The sequence below is a fragment of the Lichenostomus cassidix genome, chromosome 28 (assembly GCF_008360975.1).
Source record: "Lichenostomus cassidix isolate B80296 chromosome 28, HeHo_3.0, whole genome shotgun sequence".
Classification (NCBI taxonomy): Eukaryota; Metazoa; Chordata; class Aves; order Passeriformes; family Meliphagidae; genus Lichenostomus; species Lichenostomus cassidix.
In genome coordinates, this window is record NC_139508.1 from 2,444,890 (window position 1) to 2,468,109 (window position 23,220).

Here is a 23,220-nt window from a genome sequence, read left to right on the forward strand (position 1 = left end):
CCTTTTTCCCCCCGCATGCTGTTGAACTTGATGTTGACTCCTTTTCTTTGGAGTTTTCACATCGTCCGTCGGCCGCTCGTTTTTGTGGGAAAATTTTCTCCCCGAGCTGCGGTGTGAAATTAATTAATCGGGGCCTCTAGATGGCAATGGGACACAAAAGGGGACAGCCCGGGGAAACTCCGGCAAACTCACAAAAGCCATCCGAGGGGTTTATAGCCGCCGGGCCGGGCGGAGAGGCTGCCCTGCCCTGCCCGGTGCCCGAGGTAAGGGGCTGCAGGAGTGAAGTTGCGCTGTGCGCAGCTGTTTTTTAATTTTTTCCTGGGTGGGATTTGGGGTTTAAAAAAAAAAAATAAATAGGATAGCAGGGAGAAAGGGGTTTTAGGGGGTTGCTGTGTGAGGTTGGGGTGGTGTGTGGGCATCTCGTTGCATCTCCTTCCAGCTCTGCGAGGTTGGAAAAAAAAAATATAATTATAATAATGCAAGAGGGGAAAAAAAATTAAATAAAATCCCCACCCAAAGGGCCGGGGTTGAATTCGGCATTTCTGGGGAAAGGAAGGAAAAAATAATTAATTCTCTTGGTTTAGGAGTATTTTCCCCTTTTAAAAAAAAAAGTATTTTGGGGGTTCTCCTGTGCCCGGCTCTGCCCGAGCAGGCACGGCGGGGAATTCCACCAGCTGGGAATTCTCGGAATTTAAAAAAAAACCCAGCTGGGCTCCCAGTTTGGACTGGGAATGGTTGTGTGGTTCCCAGTCGCTCTCCCAGCCCGCAGGTTCGGCGGGCGCCGCTCGTTCTCAGCAGCGGCGGCGGGAGGGGGGAGAGAAATGGGAAATCAGATTTTCCTCGGGAGCGCTTTGTAGGTCACGATGTGATGGTTTTGGGGCGGATCAATCCTTGGCTAAGCGTTCGGCGGAAATATTTTATTTTTTTGGCCACGGAACAGGCCAAAAAATACGAGAGTCAAATGCCATCCCGCTCTTTGTTGCCACAACACCTTTGGGTGACAGCGGGAAGGAAATTATTAAAACCCGTCAGATCTGTCGTTTTTCCCTCGCATCGATATTTCCAGCCGGGCAGGAATTCGGGGGGATTTTCCTGGCGGTTTGGGGATGATTTTTCCTTGGGGTCGCTCCCCCGCCTCTCCCGTGCTGGTTAAATCGAAGCTGCGAAGCGACGTGGAGGGAAAAACGAGTCGTTGTGGTTTAAAACGCAAAAATAATTCCCAGCGACCTCGGAGTCGAACGAGGAGGGGGAGAAAAAAAAATTAAAGGGGAAAAATTAAAAAAAAAAAAGAAAAATCGGGGAGGGAAAAGAAAATGGTAAAAAAGGGGGAAATAAAAGAGGGAAAGAAAAAAGAGGGGAGGGAAATAAACAGCGGGAAAAACGCAGTTTGGGGAGGCTCCGGTGCCCGGGGAGCGGCGGGGGTTGCCCGGTGGGAAGCTCCGGTGCCCGGAGCAGCGGGCAGGCAGACAGACAGACAGACAGACAGACAGACGGCCAGGTGCGGGGTCGCCCCCAACCCAGCGTGTCCCCCTGCAGCAGAGGCCGTGTCCCTGCTCGGCCCTGCGTGTCCCCAGCGGAACCCACCGGCCGTGGCGCGCCCCACGCCCTGCCCGCCGGCCGCAGCGGCCCCGGTTGACCGGGCACGGGGTCCAGCGCCGCCCACCCCCCTCCCCCGCCGCCGGCCTCGCCGGGAAAGTTGCTCCAAGTTGGAGCGATGGCGGCGGTTCGTCCTGACGCACCTTCTCTCTTTTCCCTCTCCCCAGGTGGGCTCGGCCGGGAGGCGCGGCGGGCACCGGACAGCGGGCCAGGCGGAGGTAACGGCGGGCTCTCCCCGAGCGGCAGCACCGGGATGCGGCCGGTAGCACCGGAGGGATGCGGGGCAGGTGCGCCACACGCAGTTACCGGGAACGGTGGCAACTTCCCCGGGCTGGCGGCGAGCATCCCCGGCGGCATCGCTCGGTGAGGTGGGACACAGCCCGGCGGGCGGCGGGGCTGCCCGGTGCTCCGGTGCTCCGGGGGGAAGCGGGGTGCGCCGAGCCTCCCGCCGAGGCGGCCGCCGGTTGGTGCGGCGAGGGCCGTGCTCGCACCGGAGCCCAACATGGCTGCTGTAGTGAAGGTATTTGATTCACACGGGGGGCTAGGCCGGGGGAAAAGGGGCTACCGGAGCCGCCGGGCCGGTGCAGAGCCCGCAGCCGCCGGGGCGGCGGGGACAGGCGGGCGGCCAGCTGGTAAGTGGTGGGAGGAACGGGCCCGGGCGGGCCCCGTGCAGCCCCCGCCGAGGACACGCGTGGGGCGGCAGCTTCTCCCGGCTCGGCGATGCCAACTCCCCCCGCGCCGCTCGGGCACGGCGAGCCGCGGGCAGCGGGCACCGGCGAGCGGCGGGGCGAACCGGGCCCGGCCTGGCCCTGCGCGGTGCCACCGGCTCCCCGGGCGGCGGGAGCGGCACCGGAGGGGATGGTGGTGCTGCCAGGGGCTCCTCGGTGCCCGCAGCCGCTCCTCCCGGAGCCGGGCCCGGGCCGCAGCGAGCTCTCGGTACGGCGGCGATGCTCCGCCGCTCTCGTTCGTTGCCTCGGCGGAGCTGCGGGGCCGCGCTCGTTGTTGGGGTTTCACCCTTCGGGCAAAAAGCGGCAGAGAGCCCCGGACAGCCACCGGGACCCCCGGAGGAGCGGGGACGGTACCGGCGGTGCCCGGGCGGTGTGGACGGCAGCGGGGCCGAGCCCACCGGGGCGGGCAGGGAGCAATTCGGTGCCCGATGCGGAGGTAACGGCGGCGGCTCGGCCCACGCGGGGTGCGCAGCGTGGGGAGGACGGAGGGCAGAGGCCAGCGGGGCCGTGCGGGGCGACGAGCCGGGAATTTGGCAACCGGTGGCCGCGCTGGCACCGTGTCCCCTCTCTCGGCGCGGAGCACCGGAGCGGCGGGGAGGAGAACGGTGATAATTAACAGCGCTAATGATGAGAATCAATTAGCGGCCGCTCGGTGGGAGGAGGACGGAGGAGGCACGACCCCGCACGGCCCCGGGGAGCGGCGCGGCCGCCGTTCAGCACCACGGAGAGCGGCGGGGCCCGTGCCCGGTTCCCGGTGCCCGGTGGCGGCGGGAGGAGGCTCCGCTCGTTCCCGGCGATGCTGGCAGTTCGGGGGGCTCCGGACAAGACCTGGAGATAATCGGTTGGGGGCAGAAAGCCCCGTTGCTCCCGGGGAGCTCCCGGTGCCGGCGGGTTGGCATCTGGGCAGGCTGCGCCGTGCTTCCAGCGCGGGTATCCTATAGATTCTATAGGTTCCCGCCATATAGGTGTGTGGATCTATCCAAGGGCGGTGTGGGATCTGTGCCTCATTCCCCAAATCGCAGCACCGGCAGCGCCAGCCGGGCATCCCCTCCCGCCGCTCCCGGTGCCCGCTGGACGCTCGGTAGGCCCGGCGCTGCCCACGGCCGGAGCACCGGCTGGCCGCTGTGCCCGCGGCTGGGCCAGCTTGTTTCGTTTTCCGCCGTTTCACCGGAGCGAGGGGCCGTGAGGAGGCCCCGGTAGGGCTGAGGAGCCCGGGTGGGCCAGGCCGGGGCCGTGAGGAGAACCGGGGGGGATAACCGGGGGGGATAACCGGGGGGATAACCGGGGGGGATAACCGGGGGTCCTGCGTGGCTGTGGGTTCTCCCGGTGCGTGTGCGGGTCAGCGCGGACACCGGGGAGAGACTGACCCTCGGTGTGAGCGATGCACCGGGGCTGAGATGGACACCGCGTGTGCTCCGGTGTGCCCCGAACGGGCGGAGGTCACGGCCGTGCCCCCGGTGGGTGCCGAGGAGAGGCCGCCGTGCCCTCCGCCCCGGCCGGTGCTGCCCCGGTGTCACCGGCAGAGCCGAGCGGCACCCCGCACCGGACAGCGCCGGCCGGACCGGCCCCGGGTGGCCGCACGGGGGGGACGTGGAGCCGGCCCTTGGCCCTTAGCCCCTCCGAGCCGCCGCCGCGCTTTGTCCCGGGCCAGGGGGGTTCTCCCACACCGAGCCCGGGACTCCCCGTTCCCCCCGGGCCAGGCGGGGTTCGAGCCCTGATTGACTTCTGAGCATCTCCCAAATTTCCCGTGAGCGCAGTCCCGACGGGAGGGACGGGCCCGGCAGCCCCACACCCCCCCGGCCGCTCCTCCCCGGGCTCGGGGGGTTTCAGCCCCAGCCTGGCCCGGGGGGCGGCACCGAGCGGGGTTACCCCCGGGGCACCGACGGGGCGGGCCGGCTGCGGCGGGAGGCTGCGCCGGGGGGGAGCTCGGGCCGAGCAGACGGAGCAGCCCCCGGGGACGGCGGCGGCGGCGGCCGTGGCGAATGGCGCTGCCCCCCCGAGGGGGTGACCCCTGCCCCGGGCTGTCCCAGCCCCGCCGCTCGGGCTTTGTCCCCGTCCCTCCTCCCGCCCTCCCCCGCCCTCCAGCCAGCCAGCCCCGCCGACTCTGCCTCAACTTTAGAGGCAAGTCCCGGAGGCGCCGGGCGGCGGGAGAGGCACCGGCAGCGGCGGCGGCGGAGGCACCGGACGGGGGTTCCATCCCCATCCCCAATCCCACCCCATTGTCCCAAAATCCCATCCCATTCCCGGCTGATCCTCCTCCGCTCCCCGCCAGCCTGGCAAGGATGCGGCGACCGGGAGCCGACGGTGACCGCGGGCAGCTCGGACCCCGGCGGGATCAGCAGGTACCGCCGCACCGGGAGCCTTCCCGGGACCTGTCCGGGACTCTCCGGTCCTCTCCCCGCCTCCCGGTGGGCACCGGAGTTTCTCTCCGAGCACCGGGAGCAGCCTAGCCGGTGTCCGGGGCGCAGAGTACCGGTGGGGACACGGCCATCCCGGTGGCGACATGGCCATCCCGGTGGGGACAGTGCCATCCCGGTGGGGACAGAGCCATCCCGGTGGGGACAGGACCATCCCGGTGGGGACAGTGCCATCCCGGTGGGGACAGAGCCATCCCGGTGGCGACAGAGCCATCCCGGTGGGGACAGGGCCATCCGGGGGGTTTCACGGTGACCCCCGCGGGGGAATTCCCGGCTCGGCCCCGCAGGAGGTGCGGGATCGCTGCCGGGTTTGCCGGGAGAGGATGGCTGCGGGAGGAAGGGGAGGAAGAGGAGCAGAGCGCGGTGGGAAACCCCCGGAGGGACATTTTCAGCCCCTTCCCCAACCACTTTCGTGACTCAGCAGTTCCGTGCCGATAATTGCCGATAATTATCAATTAACAGCGAGCTCCGGGCCGGCTTTGGGGCAGTTCGGGGCCTGCGCGGGGATGGATTTTAGGGTCACACCCTGCCCTGTGACACCCACTTTAGCCTCGGGATCCTTTCAGGGAACACCCCGGGGGTCTTTTCGCTGCATTCCAAGCCACCGGAGCCTCTCCGGGGTTCCCCGGCACCGGGAGCGCTCCGGTGTCCCCCGCTCGGGGCAGCGGCCGAGGCTCCGTGCGGCCCAGAGACCTGGGTGGGTTTTTCTCTTTGGTTATCTAGCTGTATGAGTGTATGTGATATCATAAAGCTAGAGAACCGAATGTAAAAACCTCCTCGCTATCCTCCGGGGAAGCCAAACCCAGCGGGAATTTCGGGAATTTTGCCTTTCGTGGTTTTTTTACCGAGGCCCAGATCTGGCGTCTCCACCAGGGTGATGATTTCTCTCCCAACCTCCAACCCCGGAGCTTTTATTTTATTAATTTCCCCCTTTTTTTTTCTTTTTAATTTTTTTTTTTTGCCGCCGCGGTTTTTAATTTCCACCCCGACAATTAAAACGCGGAGATAAATGAAACTCCGAAATCAAACCCCCCGAGAGAAACGCTGGTTTATAACGAAGTGGAAGGGAAAGTTGCTCAAATATATTACCGCATGCAAATTGTAATTTAGCCCAAACCCAGCCGCCGAGGCCGATTTGTCTGCCGGGGAAGGGAAATAAATCATCGCCGCTTGTCGCTTCCTCTGCATCAGCGGGGAGATCGCAGCTTTGTTCTTCCCAGAGAAGGATTTGGGATGGTCGGAGGGTTTTCCGGGATTTGGGATTTCGTTCCCTTTTCCCATCCGTGCTCGGGGATCCCTGCGGAGTGAGGGATTTGGGGTTGCCCCGTGGGAATTCCCGGTTGGTTCAGTGGATGGGAGAAGGGAAAGCGACCCTAAGAGGTGACCCCAAATGTGGATTTGACCCCAAATATTCCCGGGAATGTCAGGATGGTGTTTCCAGGTGGTGGTTTGGGGTTTGGCGTGGAGGGAAGGCCCTCAGTGTCCTGTTGGGAGCGGGAAGTGGGGAGGATCCAGGGAAATCCATGTGCTGGAGTCGTTTTTGGGATCAGGGACAATTCCTGTACTGAGAACATTGGGATGATGGACAATTCCTGTGCTGAAGGCATTTTTGGGATCAGGGACAATTCCTGTGCTAGAAACATTTTAGGATCAGGGACAAATCCATGTGCTGAGAACATTTTGGGATCAGGGACAATTGCTGTGATCAAAATACTTTGGGATGAGGGACAATTCCTGTGCTGAGAACATTTTGGGATCAGGGACAATTCCACGTACTGAAGACCTTTTTGGGATCATGGACAATTCCTGTGCTAGAAACATTTTGGGATCATGGACAACTCCATGTGCTGAAGGCGTTTTTGGGATCATGGACAAATCCATGTACTGAGAACATTTTGGGATCAGGGACAATTGTTGTGCTGAGAACATTTTGGGATCAGGGACAATTGTTGTGATCAAAATATTTTGGGATCAGGGACAAATCCATGTACTAGAAACGTTTTGGGATCATGGACAATTCCTGTGCTGAGAACGTTTTGGGATCAGGGACAAATCCATGTGCTTAAAACATTTTGGGATCATGGACAAATCCATGTGCTAGAAACGTTTTGGGACCATGGACAATTGCTGTGCTCAAAACATTTTGGGATCAGGGACCAATCCATGTGCTGAAGGCATTTTTGGGATCATGGACAAATCCATGTGCTGAGAACATTTTGGGATCAGGGAAAATTGCTGTGCTGAGAACATTTTGGGATAAGGGACAATTCCTGTGCTGAGAACATTTTGGGATCATGCACACATCCCAATTTCCAATCAGGATTGTCTCTCCTCCTCCTCCTGGGGGAATTTTGGGGTCAAATTCCCTCCCCACCAACAGGTTCAGCCAGGAGAGGAGCAAATTCCCAATCCCAGATCCCAATCCTGAATTCCTGGCACCCCCAGGACTGGATTTCCCGGGGCAGGGAGGATTTGGGGTTTATGGGGTGGGAAAAAGCAGGGAAAGCCTCCTGGAAATCCCAAACTGTGCTGTGGGATAAAGAGGAAATGTCCTCTGTGCCCCATGGAGAAATCCCACATGGATTTGGGGTCGGGAAGGTCCTGATTGGGGTTGAAAACACCGAGCTGCATCCGGATTGTCACCTTGATCCCAAAGAAATATTTGGGATTTTTCCAGGGATGGATTCCACCCTGAGGGGTTGGAAGGGCAGGGAAAACCTTCCCTGATCCCAAAGAAATATTTAGGATTTTTCCAGGGATTGATTCCACCCCGAGGGGCTGGAAGGGCAGGGAAAACATTCCGTGATCCCAAATAAATATTTGGGATTTTTCCTGGAATTGATTCCACCCTGAGGGGCTGGAAGGACAGGGAAAACCTTCCCTGATTCTTGATCCCAAAGAAATATTTGGGATTCAGCTTTTTCCAGGGATTCAGTTTTTTTCCAGGAAAACCTTCCCTGATTCCTCAGCTCTTCCCCGAGCTGCTCCAAAGGGATTTTAGGATTCACCATTTCCACGCTCCATCCCTTCTCCCATCCCCAAAATCTGGGAATTTGGGGAGGATTTGGGGGAAATTCTGGAATTTCTCGAAGCATTCCAGCCGGCTGGGGACAGCTGGGGACAAGCAGGAGGTGGCCCCGAGGTGGCCCAGAGGTGACCCTGTCCCCAAAAATCCATCCTGCCCTCACCTCTCCCACTCCCGATCCCAAAAAACCCCCAAATTCCCGCCGGGATCAGCTCCAGCTCCAGCTCCAGGAATCTTCTCCTCCCTCCTGACGACTCGCGAAAGCATTTCGCAGGAATTTCCCAAAATAGGTTCCACGTTCAGGACTTTCGCTGCCGAATGATTCCCATTAATTTTCTGGGGTTCGTTAAAAAGCAAACTTGGTCTCATAGCAACGGAATCTCTTGCAGGGGAAGCAGCCAATTGCAGGGTGAGCAACGCCAGGCGAGAGAAAAAGGAGCGTTTCAGGGTTTATTCCAGGCCTCGGTGCCTTTTTTTGCAGGCGAAGTTTTTAATTTTTAATTAATTTTTTTTCATTTTATTTTTTTTTAATTTTAATTTTTTAAAATTTTTTTAAAATTTTAATTTTTAAATTTTAATTTTTTCCCATTTAAATTTTCTAATTTGAATTTTTAAATTTGAATATTTTCTCATTGGAATTTTCTCATTTGAATTTTCTCATTTTCTAATTTTGATTTTTTAATTTAAATTTTTATTTTCATTTTTTAAGTTGAATTTTTTTCATTTCAATTTTCTCATTTTCTCGTTTGAATTTTTAATTCGAATTTTTATTTTCACTCCTTATTTTCATTTTTTTTTTCAAAATTTATTTTTTATTTCAATGTTTGCATTTTATTTATTTATTTATTTATTTCATATTTTTTTCAATATTTTATTCCCCCAGCGCCGAGTACTTCAGGGTTTTTCCGGGAAGCAAAATATTATAGGAAAGGGCAAACCGCTGCGATTTTGGGGTTTCTGGATTTGGGACAGATCCCTTTGGGGACAGCCAGGGGGTGGCACTGCCATTGTCACCCTGGCCATGTCACCTCGGTGTCCCTGCGGGATTGGGAATTGCAGGACAATCCTGACAGTTAATTCCTGTCTCATTTCCCGGCCGGGCTGGAGGAATTGTCATTATTTCCTTTTTAATCCCATCGCTCTCCCCATTCCTGTTCGGCCCTAAACCTCAGCCCTGCTCCCGATGGATTTTCCAACTGGGATGATCCTAATCCCGGTGGGTTTTCCAGTTGGGATGATCCTAATCCTGGCGGGTTTTCCAGCTGGGATGATCCTAATCCCGGCTGGTTTTCCAGCTGGGATGATCCTAACCCTGGCGGGTTTTCCATCTGGGATAATCCTAATCCCGGTGGGTTTTCCAGTTGGGATGATCCTAATCCAGGCGGGTTTTCCATCTGGGATGATCCTAATCCTGGTGGGTTTTCCATCTGGGATGATCCTAATCCAGGCGGGTTTTCCATCTGGGAAAATCCTAACCCTGGTGGGTTTTCCATCTGGGATGATCCTAATCCAGGCGGGTTTTCCATCTGGGAAAATCCTAACCCTGGCGGGTTTTCCAGCTGGGATGATCCTAATCCTGGTGGATTTTCCAGCTGGGATGATCCTAATCCCGGTGGGTTTTCCGGCTGGGATAATCCTAACCCTGGTGGATTTTCCATCTGGGATAATCCTAATCCCGGCGGATTTTTCGGCTGGGATGATCCTAATCCCGGTGGGTTTTCCGGCTGGGATGATCCTAATCCCGGCGGATCTCGGGGGGCTCGGCTGGCTGGTTTTGGGGCGGGGTGGGGATTCCTGGAGCTGGGAATGGGCTGGGAATGAACTGGGAATGAGCTGGGAATGAGCTGGGAATGTACTGGGAATTAACTGGGAATGAACTGGGAATGAGCTGGGAATGAGCTGGGAGTGTACTGGGAATTCCATCCTAGGAATCTCCATCCTGGGCTGCCGAGGGATCAGGAGTGAGCTGGGAATCTCCATTTCTGGGAATCTCCATCCTGGACTACCATGGATCAAGAACGAGCTGGGAATTTCCAGTCCTGAGCTGTTGATGGGTTGGGAATAAGCAGGGAATTCCCAGTCCTAGGAATCCCCGTCCTGGGTTGCCATGGGTTGGGAATGAGCTTGGAATTTCCAATCCTGGGCTCTGATGGATTGGGAATGAGCTGGGAATTCCATCCTGGGAATCTCCATCCTGGTCTCTGATGGATCAGGAATGAGCTGGGAATTCCATCCTGGGAATCTCCTTCCTGGGAATCTCCATCCTGGTCTCTGATGGATCAGGAATGAGCTGGGAATTCCATCCTGATTTCCATCCTGGGCTGATGACAGGTTGAGAATGAGCTGGGAATGAGCAGGGAATCTCCATCCTGGGAATCTCCATTCTGGGCTGCTGAGGGATCAGGAATGAGCTGGGAATCTCCATCCTGGGAATCTCCATCCTGGGAATCTCCATCCTGAGCTGCCATGGATTGGGAATTTCCAATCTTGGGCTCTGATGGATCAGGAATGAGCTGGGAATTCCATCCTGATTTCCATCCTGGGCTGATGACAAGTTGAGAATGAGTTGGGAATTCCATCCTGGGAATCTCCATCCTGGTCTCTGATGGATCAGGAATGAGCTGGGAATTCCATCCTGATTTCCATCCTGGGCTGATGACAAGTTGAGAATGAGTTGGGAATTCCATCCTGGGAATCTCCATCCTGGTCTCTGATGGATCAGGAATGAGCTGGGAATTCCATCCTGATTTCCATCCTGGGCTGATGACAAGTTGAGAATGAGTTGGGAATTCCATCCTGGGAATCTCCATCCTGGGAATTCCATCCTGGGCTGCTGATAGATTGGGAATGAGTTTGGAATTTCCAATCCTAGGATCTGATGGATGAGGAATGAGCTGGGAATGAGCTGGGAATGAACTGGGAATGAGCTGGGAATGAGCTGGGAATTCCATCCTGGGAATTCCATCCTGGGAATTCCATCCTGGGAATTCCATCCTGGGAATCTCCATCCTGCGCTGCTGCGGGATTGATAACAAATTGGGAATTCCATCCTGATTTCCATCCCAAGCTCCGATGGATCAGGAACGAGCCAGGAATTCCATCCCAATTCCCAGCTCTGGGAGAGGATCTGGGCTGAGGATTCCCAAATCGACACAGCAGGGCGAGGAGGAGACAGCGGGATGTTCCCAAAATCCCGTGGGGATGGGAAAGGTTTGGTTTATGGGATTTCTGGCTCGGTTTTTGGGATTTCTGGCTCCAGGTTTTTTGAGATTTCTGGCTCTTTTTTTTGGATTTCTTGCTCGGTTTTTGGGGATTTCTGGCTCCAGTTTTTTTGGGATTTCTGGCTCAGTTTTTTGGGATTTCTGGCTCGGTTTTTGGGGGGGATTTCTGGCTCGGTTTTTTTGGGGATTTCTGGCTCGATTTTTTTGGGATTTCTGGCTAGGTTTTTTTGGATTTCTGGCTCATTTTTTTGGATTTCTTTCTCGGTTTTTGGGGATTTCTGGCTAGGTTTTTGGGGATTTCTGGCTCGGTTTTTGGGGATTTCTGGCTCGGTTTTTTTTGGGATTTCTGGCTCATTTTTTTGGGATTTCTGGCTCATTTTTTTGGGATTTCTGGCTCGGGTTTTTTGGGATTTCTGGCTTGGATTTTTGGGATTTCTGGCTCGGTTTTTTGGGATTTCTGGCTCCAGTTTTTTTGGGATTTCTGGCTAGGTTTTTGGGATTTCTGGCTCAGTTTTTGGGATTTCTGGCTCGTTTTTTGGGGGGGATTTCTTGCTCGGTTTTTGGGGATTTCTGGCTTGGATTTTTGGGATTTCTGGCTCGGGTTTTTTTGGGATTTCTGGCTCGGGTTTTTTTGGGATTTCTGGCTTGGATTTTTGGGATTTCTGGCTAGGTTTTTGGGATTTCTGGCTAGGTTTTTTTTTTTATTTCTGGCTCATTTTTTTTTGATTTCTTGCTCGGTTTGTGGGGATTTCTGGCTCCAGTTTTTTTAGGATTTCTGGCTCAGTTTTCTGGGATTTCTGGCTCCAGGTTTTTGGGGATTTCTGGCTCAGTTTTTGGGATTTCTGGCTAGGTTTTTGGGATTTCTGGCTCAGTTTTTGGGGATTTCTAGCTCCAGTTTTTTTGGGATTTCTGGCTCAGTTTTTTGGGATTTCTGGCTTGGATTTTTGGGATTTCTGGCTAGGTTTTTGGGGTTTCTAGCTTGGTTTTTGGGGATTTCTTGCTCAGTTTTTTGGGATTTCTGGCTCTTTTTTTTGGGATTTCTCTCTCGGTTTTTTTGGGATTTCTGGCTCGGTATTTTGGGATTTCCGGCTGGGTTTTTTGGGATTTCCGGCTGGTGCTGTTGGATCCGACCTCAGGATTGCTGATTTTTGGGATAAAAAGAAGGAGGGATGAGCAAATCCAGGGATTTGGGCTGGCAAGAGGAGCCTCACTTTGGGGATCAGCCAAAAACCCCCAAAATCACCCAAAAAGCACAAAAATCCAGATTTTAATTTGGAATAGGAGGTGGGAATTGAGTTTGGAGCTATTTGGCATTTTATTTGATGATTTTCCAACCTGACAGCAGTGAGGGAGGAGGGGAAAAAAAAGTCATTTACGATAAAAATTCCTAATTTTAGAGACACAAAGGGTGGAAATAAAACCATTTCCAGCACGTCAGGATCTGTTCCCAAGGATTCTTGGGATTCTAGGATAAATATCCCGGGATGTTTATTCCCAAACCCACACGCTGGAGCAGTGAGTTCTCTCCCTGGTTTTTTATTACATTTTTTTTTAATGGAGAAATTATTATTTACAGTTTAATATCTTCGTGTTTCTATGGAAACTCCGGGGCTGCGCTGGGCGGGGAAGTGCAAAGTGGCTGGAAAAATGGGAATATTGGGAAGCAGGAGGAGCAGGAATGGAAAAATGGGAATATTGGGAAGCAGAAGGCCTGGAAAAAATGGAAATATCAGGAAAGAGGAGGAGCAGGGCTGGAAAAATGGGAATATTGGGAAGCAGGAGGAGCAGAGCCTGGAAAAATGGGAATATCAGGAAGCAGGAGGCCTGAAAAAATGGGAATATTGGGAAGCAGGACCTGGAAAAATGGGAATATTGGGAAGCAGGAGGAGCAGGGTCTGGGAAAATGGGAATATTGGGAAGCAGGAGGCCTGGAAAAAATGGGAATATCAGGAAAGAGGAGGAGCAGGGCTGGAAAAATGGGGATATCGGGAAGCAGGAGGATGCTTGGACAGGTAAAATGGGAATATTGGGAAGCAGGAGGAGCAGAGCCTGGAAAAATGGGAATATCAGGAAGCAGGAGGCCTGAAAAAATGGGAATATTGGGAAGCAGGACCTGGAAAAACGGGAATATTGGGAAGCAGGAGGAGCAGGGCTGGGAAAATGGGAATATTGGGAAGGAGGAAGCCTGGAAAAATGGAAATATCAGGGAGCAGGAGGACGCTTGGACAGGTAAAATGGGAATATTGGGAAGCAGGAGGAGCAGGGATGGGAAAATGGGAATATCAGGAAGCAGGAGGCCTGAAAAAATGGGAATATTGGGAAGCAAGAGGAGCAGGGTCTAGGAAAATGGGAATATTGAGAAGCAGGACCTGGAAAAATGAGAATATCAGGAAGCAGAAGGCCTGGAAAATGGGAATATCGGGAAGCAGGAAGGTGATGGGAATATCGGGAAAAGGAGCAGAGCAGGAGCTCAGCCCGGGCTGGGGACAGCCGCTGGTGACATCAGGACATTGGGGTGGCCTCGCTTCCCAAACCCCAAACCCCAAAGATTCCGGAACATCCCTTTTCCCTTCCCTCCACCGAGACAAACCCCTCGGGGCTCGGAGGGACCAAGGCTCGGCGCAGCCAGCCGGGTGACATCGGCCCCGAAATTAGGTCACTCACGTCGCGTCCCTTGTCACCTCCCCGCCGTTCCCAAGGCCGGGAGATGGAATTCCATCCTTCCCAGCCCCGGTGCTCATGCGGAAAGGGAGGAGGAGGAGGAGGAGGAGGAGGAGGAGGAGGAGGAGGAGGAGGAAATCTTCTCGGCCCTAATCGCCGGCGACAGGGACTCGCTCGTGGCGATGTCCCCGCGCCGAGGAGGGAAGGTGTGCGATGTCCCCGCTGGTGTCACAAAGGATCTGAATCACGGCAGCGGGGAAAGGTCAGCTGGGAAAAAAACACCCCAGGGTGGCAGCGCTGCTGTCCCCAAGCTGATGTCCTCGTTGGGGAGGGGATAAAAACCCTTAAAAACCCTAAAAAACCCTAAAAAATCCCCAAAAAAACCATCCCGAGGGTGGCAGCGCTGTCCCCAAGCTGCTGTCCTCATTGGGGAGGGGATAAAAACCCTTAAAAACCCCAAAAAACCCCAAAAACCCCAAAAAACCCTGAAAGAACCACCCGAGGGTGACATCACTGTCCCCAAGCTACTGTCTCCAATGAGGAGGGGATAAAAACCCCAAAAAACCCAAAAGAAACCCCAAAAAAACCACCCGAGGGTGGCATTGCTGTCCTCAACCTGCTGTCCTCATTGAGGAGGGGATAAAAACCCTAAAAAACAAAAAAAACCCCCAAAAAACCCTGAAAGAACCACCCGAGGATGACAGCGCTGTCCCCAAGCTGCTGTCTCCAATGAGGAGGGGATAAAAACCCCAAAAAACCCAAAAGAAACCCAAAAAAAACCACCCGAGGGTGGCATTGCTGTCCTCAACCTGCTGTCCTCATCGAGGAGGGGATAAAAACCCCAAAAAACCCAAAAAAACCCCAAAAAACTCAAAAAACCCACCCAAGGATGGCGTCGCTGCTGTCCTCATTGAGGAGGGGATAAAACCCCAAAAAAAACCCCAAAAAAACCACCCGATGGTGGCATGGCTGTCCCTAAGCTGCTGTCCTCATCGAGGAGGGGAAAAAAAACCCCAAAAACCCCAAAAAAACACAACTCCGCCCCAAAAAAACCCCAAAACCCAACCTCTCGCCCCCAAAAAAACTCCAAAAAACCCCAAGAGGTTTAAAATAATAATAATAATAATAATAATGATAATAATAATAGTAACAATAATAATGGGGTTGTGCTGATGCAGCATTTGAGGATTCCTCTGTCGCCACCAGAAATGTATTTTATTTATTTTTAATGAAAAGTACGATGATGTGGGGAATGAGGGGAGATGTTTGGGATGGGAATGGGAATGGGGATTGGGAACGGGAACAGGAACAGGAACAGGAATAGGATGGGAATGGGATGGGAATGGGATGGGAATGGGAATGGAGTGGGAATGGGAATGGGAATGGGGATGGGATGGGAATGGGGTGGGAATGGGATTGGGATGGGAATGGGATTGGGGTGGAATGGAATGGGATGGGATGGAATGGGATGGGAATGGGGTGGGGATGGGATTGGGAATGGGATGGAAATAGGAATGGGAATGGGAATGGGATGGGATGGGATGGGATGGGATGGGAATGGGGATGGGAATGGGGATTGGGAACAGGAACAGGAACAGGAATAAAATGGGAATGGGATGGGAATGGGGATGGGGATGGGGATGGGAATGGGATTGAGGTGGGAATGGGATGGGAATGGGGATGGGGATGGGGATGGGGATGGGGATGGGGATGGGAATGGGATTGAGGTGGGAATGGGATGGAAATGGGAAGAACCCCTGCAAGGCTCAGCCCACACTTTCCCTGCCCTAATTCCCCAGGAAACCAGGCGAGGGCCGATCCTGGCAGTGCTGGTTATTGTTTTCCAGAAATCCCAGATTTCCACGCAGCTCGGGGAGGGTTTTGGGACAAGCTGTGGGGTGGAGGGTCGGGGAGATGGAGCTGTGATGTTCTCTGTCCCTCGGGAATTCCTTCATTTGGTGGGGAATGTTTGCTCCTGGAGCATCAAATGGGGGGTTTTGGGGTCATCGTGGCTGTGGAGTGGATTTTTGGGGTCATCGTGGCTGTGGTGTGGAGTGGAGTGACAGGGGTTTTTGGGGTCATCATGGCTGTGGTGTGGAGTGGAGTGGATTTTTGGGGTCATCATGGTTGTGGAGTGATGGGGATTTTTGGGGTCATCGTTGCTGTGGTGTGGAGTGGAGTGGATTTTTGGGGTCATTGTGGCTGTGGTGTTGAGTGATGGGGATTTTTGGGGTCCCTGCGGCTGTGGTGGGGAGTGGAGTGGATTTTTGGGGTCATTGTGGCTGTGTTGTGGAGTGACAGGGGTTTTTGGGGTCATCATGGCTGTGGTGTGGAGTGGAGTAGATTTTTGGGGTCATCGTGGTTGGGGTGTGGAGTGATGGGGATTTTTGGGGTCATCATGGCTGTGGTGTAGAGTGGAGTGGATTTTTGGGGTCATCATTGCTGGGGTGTGGAGTGGAGTGGATTTTTGGGGTCTCCACGGTTGAGGTGTGGAGTGGGGTATGTTAGAGATTTTTGGGATCCCCATGGCTGACATGGCTGAGGTGTGAAGTGATGAGGGTTTTTGGGATCCTCGTGTCTGGGATGCAGACTGGGGTGTATTGACAGGGATTTTTGGGATCCATACGGCCGTGGTGTGGGGCGAAGAGGAATTTTGGGATCCCAACGGCTGTGGTGTGGAGTAAAGAGGAATTTTGGGATCCCCATGGCTGCAGTGTGGAGTAAAGAGGATTTTTGGGATCCCCATGGCTGTGGTGTGGAGTAAAGAGGATTTTTGGGATCCCCATGGCTGCAGTGTGGAGTGGAGTGGATTTTTGGGATCCCCAAGGCTGGGATTCATGGACGAGAATTTTGGGGTCCCATCTCTGGACCCAGGAGGGTGGCAGCGCCACCAACCCCATGTCCCCTCATGCACATCAACCCTACATCCCCAGCCTCATCCCCAACCCCAAACCCAACCATCCTGGGCAGCAAACTGCCCAGAAACCCACAACCCCCAATTCCCCAATTCCCCCCAACTCCTCCAATAATTCCCCCAATTCCCCCCAATTTCCCCAATTCCCCCAATTTCCCCCAACTCCCCCAACTCCTCCAATCCCCCCAATTCTCCCAACTCTCCCAATTTCCCTAACTCCCCCAATTCCTTCAATTCCCCCAACTGCCCCAATTCCCCCAACTCCCTCAATAATTCCCCAACCCCAATTGCCCCAAATCTCTTAATTTCCCAACTCCCCCAACTCCCCCAGTTCCCCCAATTCCCCAGTTCCCCCAATCCCCCAATTCCCCCCAATTCCCAATCCCCCCTCCCCCAATCCCCCAACTCCCCAATCCCCCAACTCCCCAATTCCCTCAACTCCTCCAACTCCTCCAACTCCTCCAACTCCCCCAATCCCCCAATTCCCTCAATTCCCCAACTCCCTCAATTCCTCCAACTCCCCCAATAATTCCCCCAATACCCCAATTTCCCCAACTCCCCCAATTCCCCCAATTTCCCCCAGCTCCCCCAATTCCCCACAATTCCTCCAGTTCCCCAATCCCCCAACTCCCTCAACTTCCCCCAATTTCCCCCAATTCCCCAACTCCTCCAATTTCCCCCAGCTCCCCAATTCCCCCAACTCCTCCAATCCCCCAACTCCCCCAATAATTCCCCCAACTCCCCCAATTCCCCAACTCCTCCAATCCCCCAATTCCCCCAACTCCCCCAGTCTCCCAATTCCCCCAACTCCCCAGTCCCCCAATTCCCCCAACCCCCAACTCCCCCAACTCCCCCAACTCCCCAATAATCCCCCCAAACCCCTTTTAGGACCAAACCCCCCCCCTCCCTGGGGACCCCCTCTCTCCCCCATTCCCGCACACGCCAGCGCTGCCGCTGCGGGCTGCGAGTGGCATTTCAATGCGAGCCCGGCGCGCCGAACAATGAGGTGTGTTTTTAAGGCGCTGTGAAAAGCGCTTTTTTTTTTTCTCCCTTTTTTTTTTTTTTCCTCGGGTTTTTTTTTCTCTCTCTCTCTCTCTCTCCAGGCCTGAAAAGCCAACCCGAGGAGGGGGGAAAGAAAGGAGGAGAGGGAGGGAGGGAGGGAGGGTTAGGCGGGCAGCCCCTCCATTAGCTCAGTGCAGCGGCGAGAACAGCTGTGAAAAGAGCCCAGGCCTTTTTCCCACGCCCAGAAGAGCGGGGCGAGGGAAGGAAACCTCCCAGCGAGGTCACATCCCAGCGCTAATATATACACAGGCTGTGCCCTCATTCACGTCAAGCCCGCCGCAGGTTTGTTTAAGGCGCACAACACACACTGACACTAATTTTTCTCCCCCCTCTCTCTCGCTCCCCCCCCGAGCCGGCCCCATTATGGGGCGAGCCGCGTTAAAAAAAAAATAAAATAAAATAAAAATTCCCCCAGCGCCCCGGCGACGGCTGGCGACACCCAGGGGGGTGGGTTGGGGGCTGGAATTGGGATTTTTTTTTTTTTTATTTTTATTTTTTAGACCGATCCTCCCATTCCTCCCCCCTTCCCGACACCTGACCGACAAGGTCAAGACGAGTCGCCGCGGCGGTGGTTGGTGGCCGTGGTGGCCCTGGTGGCCCTGGTGGCGGTGGCAGCTGCCGCGCCGGGGGAAAGCTCGCAGGAATGCCCCGCAGATGGGAGCTGGAGGGGGTCTGGGGGGCTCAGCTGGTGGGAAAAGGGTGGGAAAAAGGGGGTTTGGCTCGGGGGGTTGGTGGGGTTTTGGGTGAGCGGTTTGTCGGAGGTGAAAACACACCGAGATGGGAATTTCTTACAGTTTTATGGGCTTTGCGAATTGGAAAAATCCCAAAAAAATTTATCTAAAGTCTATAAGATGTGTCTAAGATTTATTCGAGATCTTAAATGGGGTTTTGTTTGGATTTTTGGTGAGCGGTTTGTCGGAGGTGAAAACACACCGAGATGGGAATTTCTTACAGTTTTATGGGTTTTGCGAATTGGAAAAATACCAAAAAATTTATCTAAAGTTTATAAGATGTGTCTAAGATTTCTCTGGAAAAAATCTAAGATTTATCTGAAATCTTAAATGGGGTTTTGTTTGGGTTTTTGGTGCACAGTTTGTCGGAGGTGAAAACACACCAAGATGTGCATCCCTTACAGTTTTATAGGCTTTGCGAACTGGAAAATCCCAAAAATTTATCTAAAGTTTATAAGATGTGTCTAAGATTTATCCAAAACCTTAGATGGGGTTTTGTTTGGATTTTTGGTGCACAGTTTGTCGGAGGTGAAAACTCACCAAGATGTGCATCCCTTACAGTTTTATGGGCTTTGCGAATTGGGAAAATCCCAAAAAATTTATCCAAAGTTTATAAGATGTGTCTAAGATTTCTCTGGAAAAAATCTAAGATTTATCCAAAATCTTAAATGGGATTTTGTTTGGTTTTTGGTGCACAGTTTGTCGGAGGTGAAAACACACCGAGATGGGAATTTCTTACAGTTTTATAGGCTTTGCAAACTGGAAAATCCCATAAAATTTATCTAAAGTTTGTAAGATGTGTCTAAGATTTCTCTGGAAAAAATCTAAGATTTTCTCTGAAATCTTAAATGGGGTTTTGTTGGATTTTTTGGTGCACAGTTTGTCTGAGGTGAAAACTCACCAAGATGTGCATTTCTTACAATTTTGTAGGCTTTGCGAACTGGAAAATCCCAAAAATTTATCTAAAGTTTGTAAGATGTGTCTAAGATTTCTCTGAAAAATATCTAAGATTTTCTCTGAAATCTTAGATGGGGTTTTGTTGGATTTTTTGGTGCACAGTTTGTCTGAGGTGAAAACACACCGAGATGGGAATTTCTTACAGTTTTATGGGCTTTGCGAATTGGAAAAATCCCATAAAATTTATCTAAAGTTTGTAGGATGTATCTAAGATTTATCTGAAATCTTAGATGGGGTTTTGTTGGGTTTTTGGTGTGTGGCTCGTCGGAGCTCAAAACTCACCAAGATGTGCATCCCTTACAATTTTACAGGCTTTGTGAACTGGAAAATCCAAAAAAATTTATCTAAAGTTTATAAGATGAGTCTAAGATTTCTCTGAAAAAAAACTAAGATTTTCTCTGAAATCTTAAATGGGGTTTTGTTGGGTTTTTGGTGCACAGTTTGTCGGAGGTGAAAACACACCAAGATGGGAATTTCTTACAGTTTTATGGGCTTTGCGAATTGGGAAATCCCAAAAAAATTATCTGAAGTTTATAAGATGTGTCTAAGATTTATCCAAAACCTTAGATGGGGTTTTATTTGGGTTTTTGGTGCACAGTTTGTCTGAGGTGAAAACACACCGAGATGGGAATTTCTTACAGTTTTATAGGCTTTGCGAACTGGAAAATCCAAAAAAATTATCTCAAGTTTATAAGATATGTCTAAGATTTATCCAAAATCCCCCAATGAGAAACTTAACAAATCAAGTAGTTCTAATTAGCCCCCTAAATGAGATGACAGCCCAGTTTACAAAATATGAAATTTATCTAAAGTTTATATGATGTATATAAGATTTATCCGAAATCCTCCAATAAGAAACTTAACAAATGAAGTAATTCTAATTAGCCCCCTAAATGAGATGACAGCCCAGTTTACAAAAAGAAAGACCCATAAAAATTTATCTGAAGTTTATATGATGTGTCTAAAATTAATCCCAAATCCCCCAAAAAGAAACTTAATAATTGAAGTATTTCTAATTAGCTCCTTAAATGAGATGACAGCCCAGTTTACAAAATATGTTCAAGAAAGCCCAAAAAATTTATCTAAAATTTATAAGATGTGTCTAAGATTCATCCGAAATCCCCCAATAAGAAACTTCATAAACGAAGTAATTGCCTCCCCTATTTTAATTACCCCGTTCCTAAATGAGATTACAGCTTCGTTTACAAAAATATTTTCTATTTTTGGGGGTTTGGGGTGGGTTTGGCCATTCTGGACATGGCTAGGACATGGCTGGACATGGCTAGAATGTGGCTGAACACGGCTAGGACATGCCTGGACATGGCTAGGACATGCTAGGACACAGCTGGACATGGCTAGGACATAGCTGGACTTGGCTAGGACACAGCTGGACTTGGCTAGGACACAGCTGGACATGGCTAGGACATGGCTGGACATGGCTAGGGCACAGCTGGATGTGGTTAGGACATGGCTGGACATGGCTAGGACACTGCTGGACATGGCTAGGACACAGCTGGACATGGCTAGGACATAGCTGGACATGGCTAGGACACATGGGACATGTCTGAGGGACATGTGCTGGACTGGGCATGGCCCAGAGGTCCATGGATGTTTGGGATGTGGCCCAGAGATCCAGGGATGGTCAGGAATTGTGGATTTATGGCAGGGACATCCCTGGATGGTCAGGAATTGTGGGGTCATGGATAGTCAGGAATTGTGGGGTCATGGATGGTCAGGAATTGTGGGGTCATGGATGGTCAGGAATTGTGGGGTCATGGCCAGAGATCCATGGGATTTGTCAGGATGTGGCCCAGAGATCCCTGGATAGTCAGGAATTGTGGATTTAGGGATGGTCAGGAATTGTGGGTTTATAGATGGTCAGGAATTGTGGATTCATGGTCCAAAGGTCCATGGATGGTCAGGATTGTGGGTTTGGGGATGGTCAGGAATTGTGGGTTTATGGCCCAGAGATCCCTGGATGGTCAGGAATTGTGGGCTCATGGATGGTCAGGAATTGTGGATTTAGGGATGGTCAGGAATTGTGGGTTCATGGCAGGGACATCCCTGGATGGTCAGGAACTGTGGGTTCATGGATGGTCAGGAACTGTGGGGTCATGGCCAGAGATCCATGGGGATGGTCAGGATGTGGCCCAGAGATCCATGGATGGTCAGGAATTGTGGATTCATGGTCCATAGGTCCATGGATGGTCAGGAATTGTGGGTTTATGGCCCAGAGATCCCTGGATGGTCAGGAATTGTGGGCTCATGGATGGTCAGGAATTGTGGATTTAGGGATGGTCAGGAATTGTGGATTCATGGTCCAAAGATCCATGGATGGTCAGGATTGTGGGTTTATGGCCCAGAGATCCACGGATAGTCAGGAATTGTGGATTTAAGGATGATCAGGAATTGTGGGTTTATGGCACAAACATCCCTGGATGGTCAGGACACGTGTCCATGCCGAGAACATCCATGTCCCCAGGGCCACACGTGCCAGGGCCAGGCAGGGGGACAGAACCCTCTGCCACCGCAGCTCTGTGGCGTTTGGTGGCATTGCCAGTGGGATGTCCCTGGCCCTGTCCCCATCCTGGCCCTGTCCCTGTCCCTGTCCCTGTCCCTGTCCCTGTGCCTGTCCCTGTCCTGTCCCTGTCCCCATCCTGGGCCTGTCCCTGTCCCTGTCCTGTCCCTGTCCCCATCCTGGCCCTGTCCCCCTCTTGTCCCTGTCCCCATCCTGGGCCTGTCCCTGTCCCTGTCCTGTCCCTGTCCCCCATCCTGTCCCTGGCCCTGTCCCCATCCTGGCCCTGTCCCCCTCTTGTCCCTGTCCCCATCCTGGGCCTGTCCCCATCCTGTCCCTGTCCCCCTCCTGTCCCTGTCCCCCAACCCCTCCTGGCCCTGCTCCCCACCAAAGCCACTGCTCAGGGATCCTCATCCCACCCCTCCCTCTCTCCCTGTCCGGGTTTCTCCTTCTCTCCTTCCACTCAGGAACCCTCATCCCACCCCTCCCCGAGCTCTGCCGGGCTTCCTCCCTCTCTCCCTGCCCGGGTTTCTCCTTCTCTCCTTCTCTCCTTCTCTCCTTCTCTCCTTCTCTCCTTCTCTCCCTGTCTGAGTTTCTACTTTTTTCTCTCTCTCCCTCTCTCCCTGTCCGGATTTCTCTCTCCCTCTCTCCCTGTCCACATTTCTCCCTCCTTCCCTCTCTCCCTCCCTCTCTCCCTGCCCAGGTTTCTCCTCTCCTCTCCCTGTCCGAGTTTCTCTTTCTCTCTATCCCTGTCTGGATTTCTCCCTCCTTCATTGTCTCCCTCCCTCCCTCCCTGTCCGAGTTTCTCCTTTTTTCTCTCTCTCCTCTCCCTGTCTGTTTCTCCTCTCTCCCTCCATCCCTCCATCCCTCCCTCCCTGTCCGGATTTCTCCTTCTTTCCCTCTCTCCCTGTCCGAGTTTCTCCTTTTTTCCCTCTCTCCTTCTCTCCCTGTCTGAGTTTCTCCTTCTCTCCCTCCATCTCTCCCTGTCCTGGTTTCTCCTCTTCTCCTCTCCTCTCCTCTTCTCCACTTCTCCTCTTCTCCTCTTCTCCCTCCATCTCTCCCTGTCTGGATTTCTCCCTCCTTTCCCTCTCTCCCTGTCTGAGTTTCTCCTCTCTCCCTCCCTCTCTCCCTATCAAGATTTCTCCTTCTCTCTCTCCCTCCCTGTTCGAGTTCCTCTTTCTCTCTATCCCTGTCTGGATTTCTCCCTCCTTCATTGTCTCCCTCCCTCCCTCCCTGTCCGAGTTTCTCCTTTTCCCTCTCTCTCCCTGTCCAGATTTCTCCATCTCTCCCTCCCTCCATCTCTCCCTGTCCGGCTTTCTCCTTCTCTCCCTGTCCGAGTTTCTCCTTTTCCCTCTCTCTCCTCTCCCTGTCCGGGTTTCTCCTCTTCTCCTCT

General features: G+C 53.0%; 1 long non-coding RNA gene across 2 annotated transcripts in view; it reads left to right on the forward strand.

The window, feature by feature from the left end:
* Nucleotides 1-23,220, forward strand: part of LOC146426160 (uncharacterized) — a 38,107-nt gene that overhangs the window by 3,819 nt on the left and 11,068 nt on the right. For both annotated transcript variants that reach the window (XR_014846249.1, XR_014846250.1), the window contains exon 2: nt 1,764-1,883. This is a non-coding gene — a long non-coding RNA (uncharacterized LOC146426160). The remainder of the gene's footprint in view (nt 1-1,763; nt 1,884-23,220) is intronic.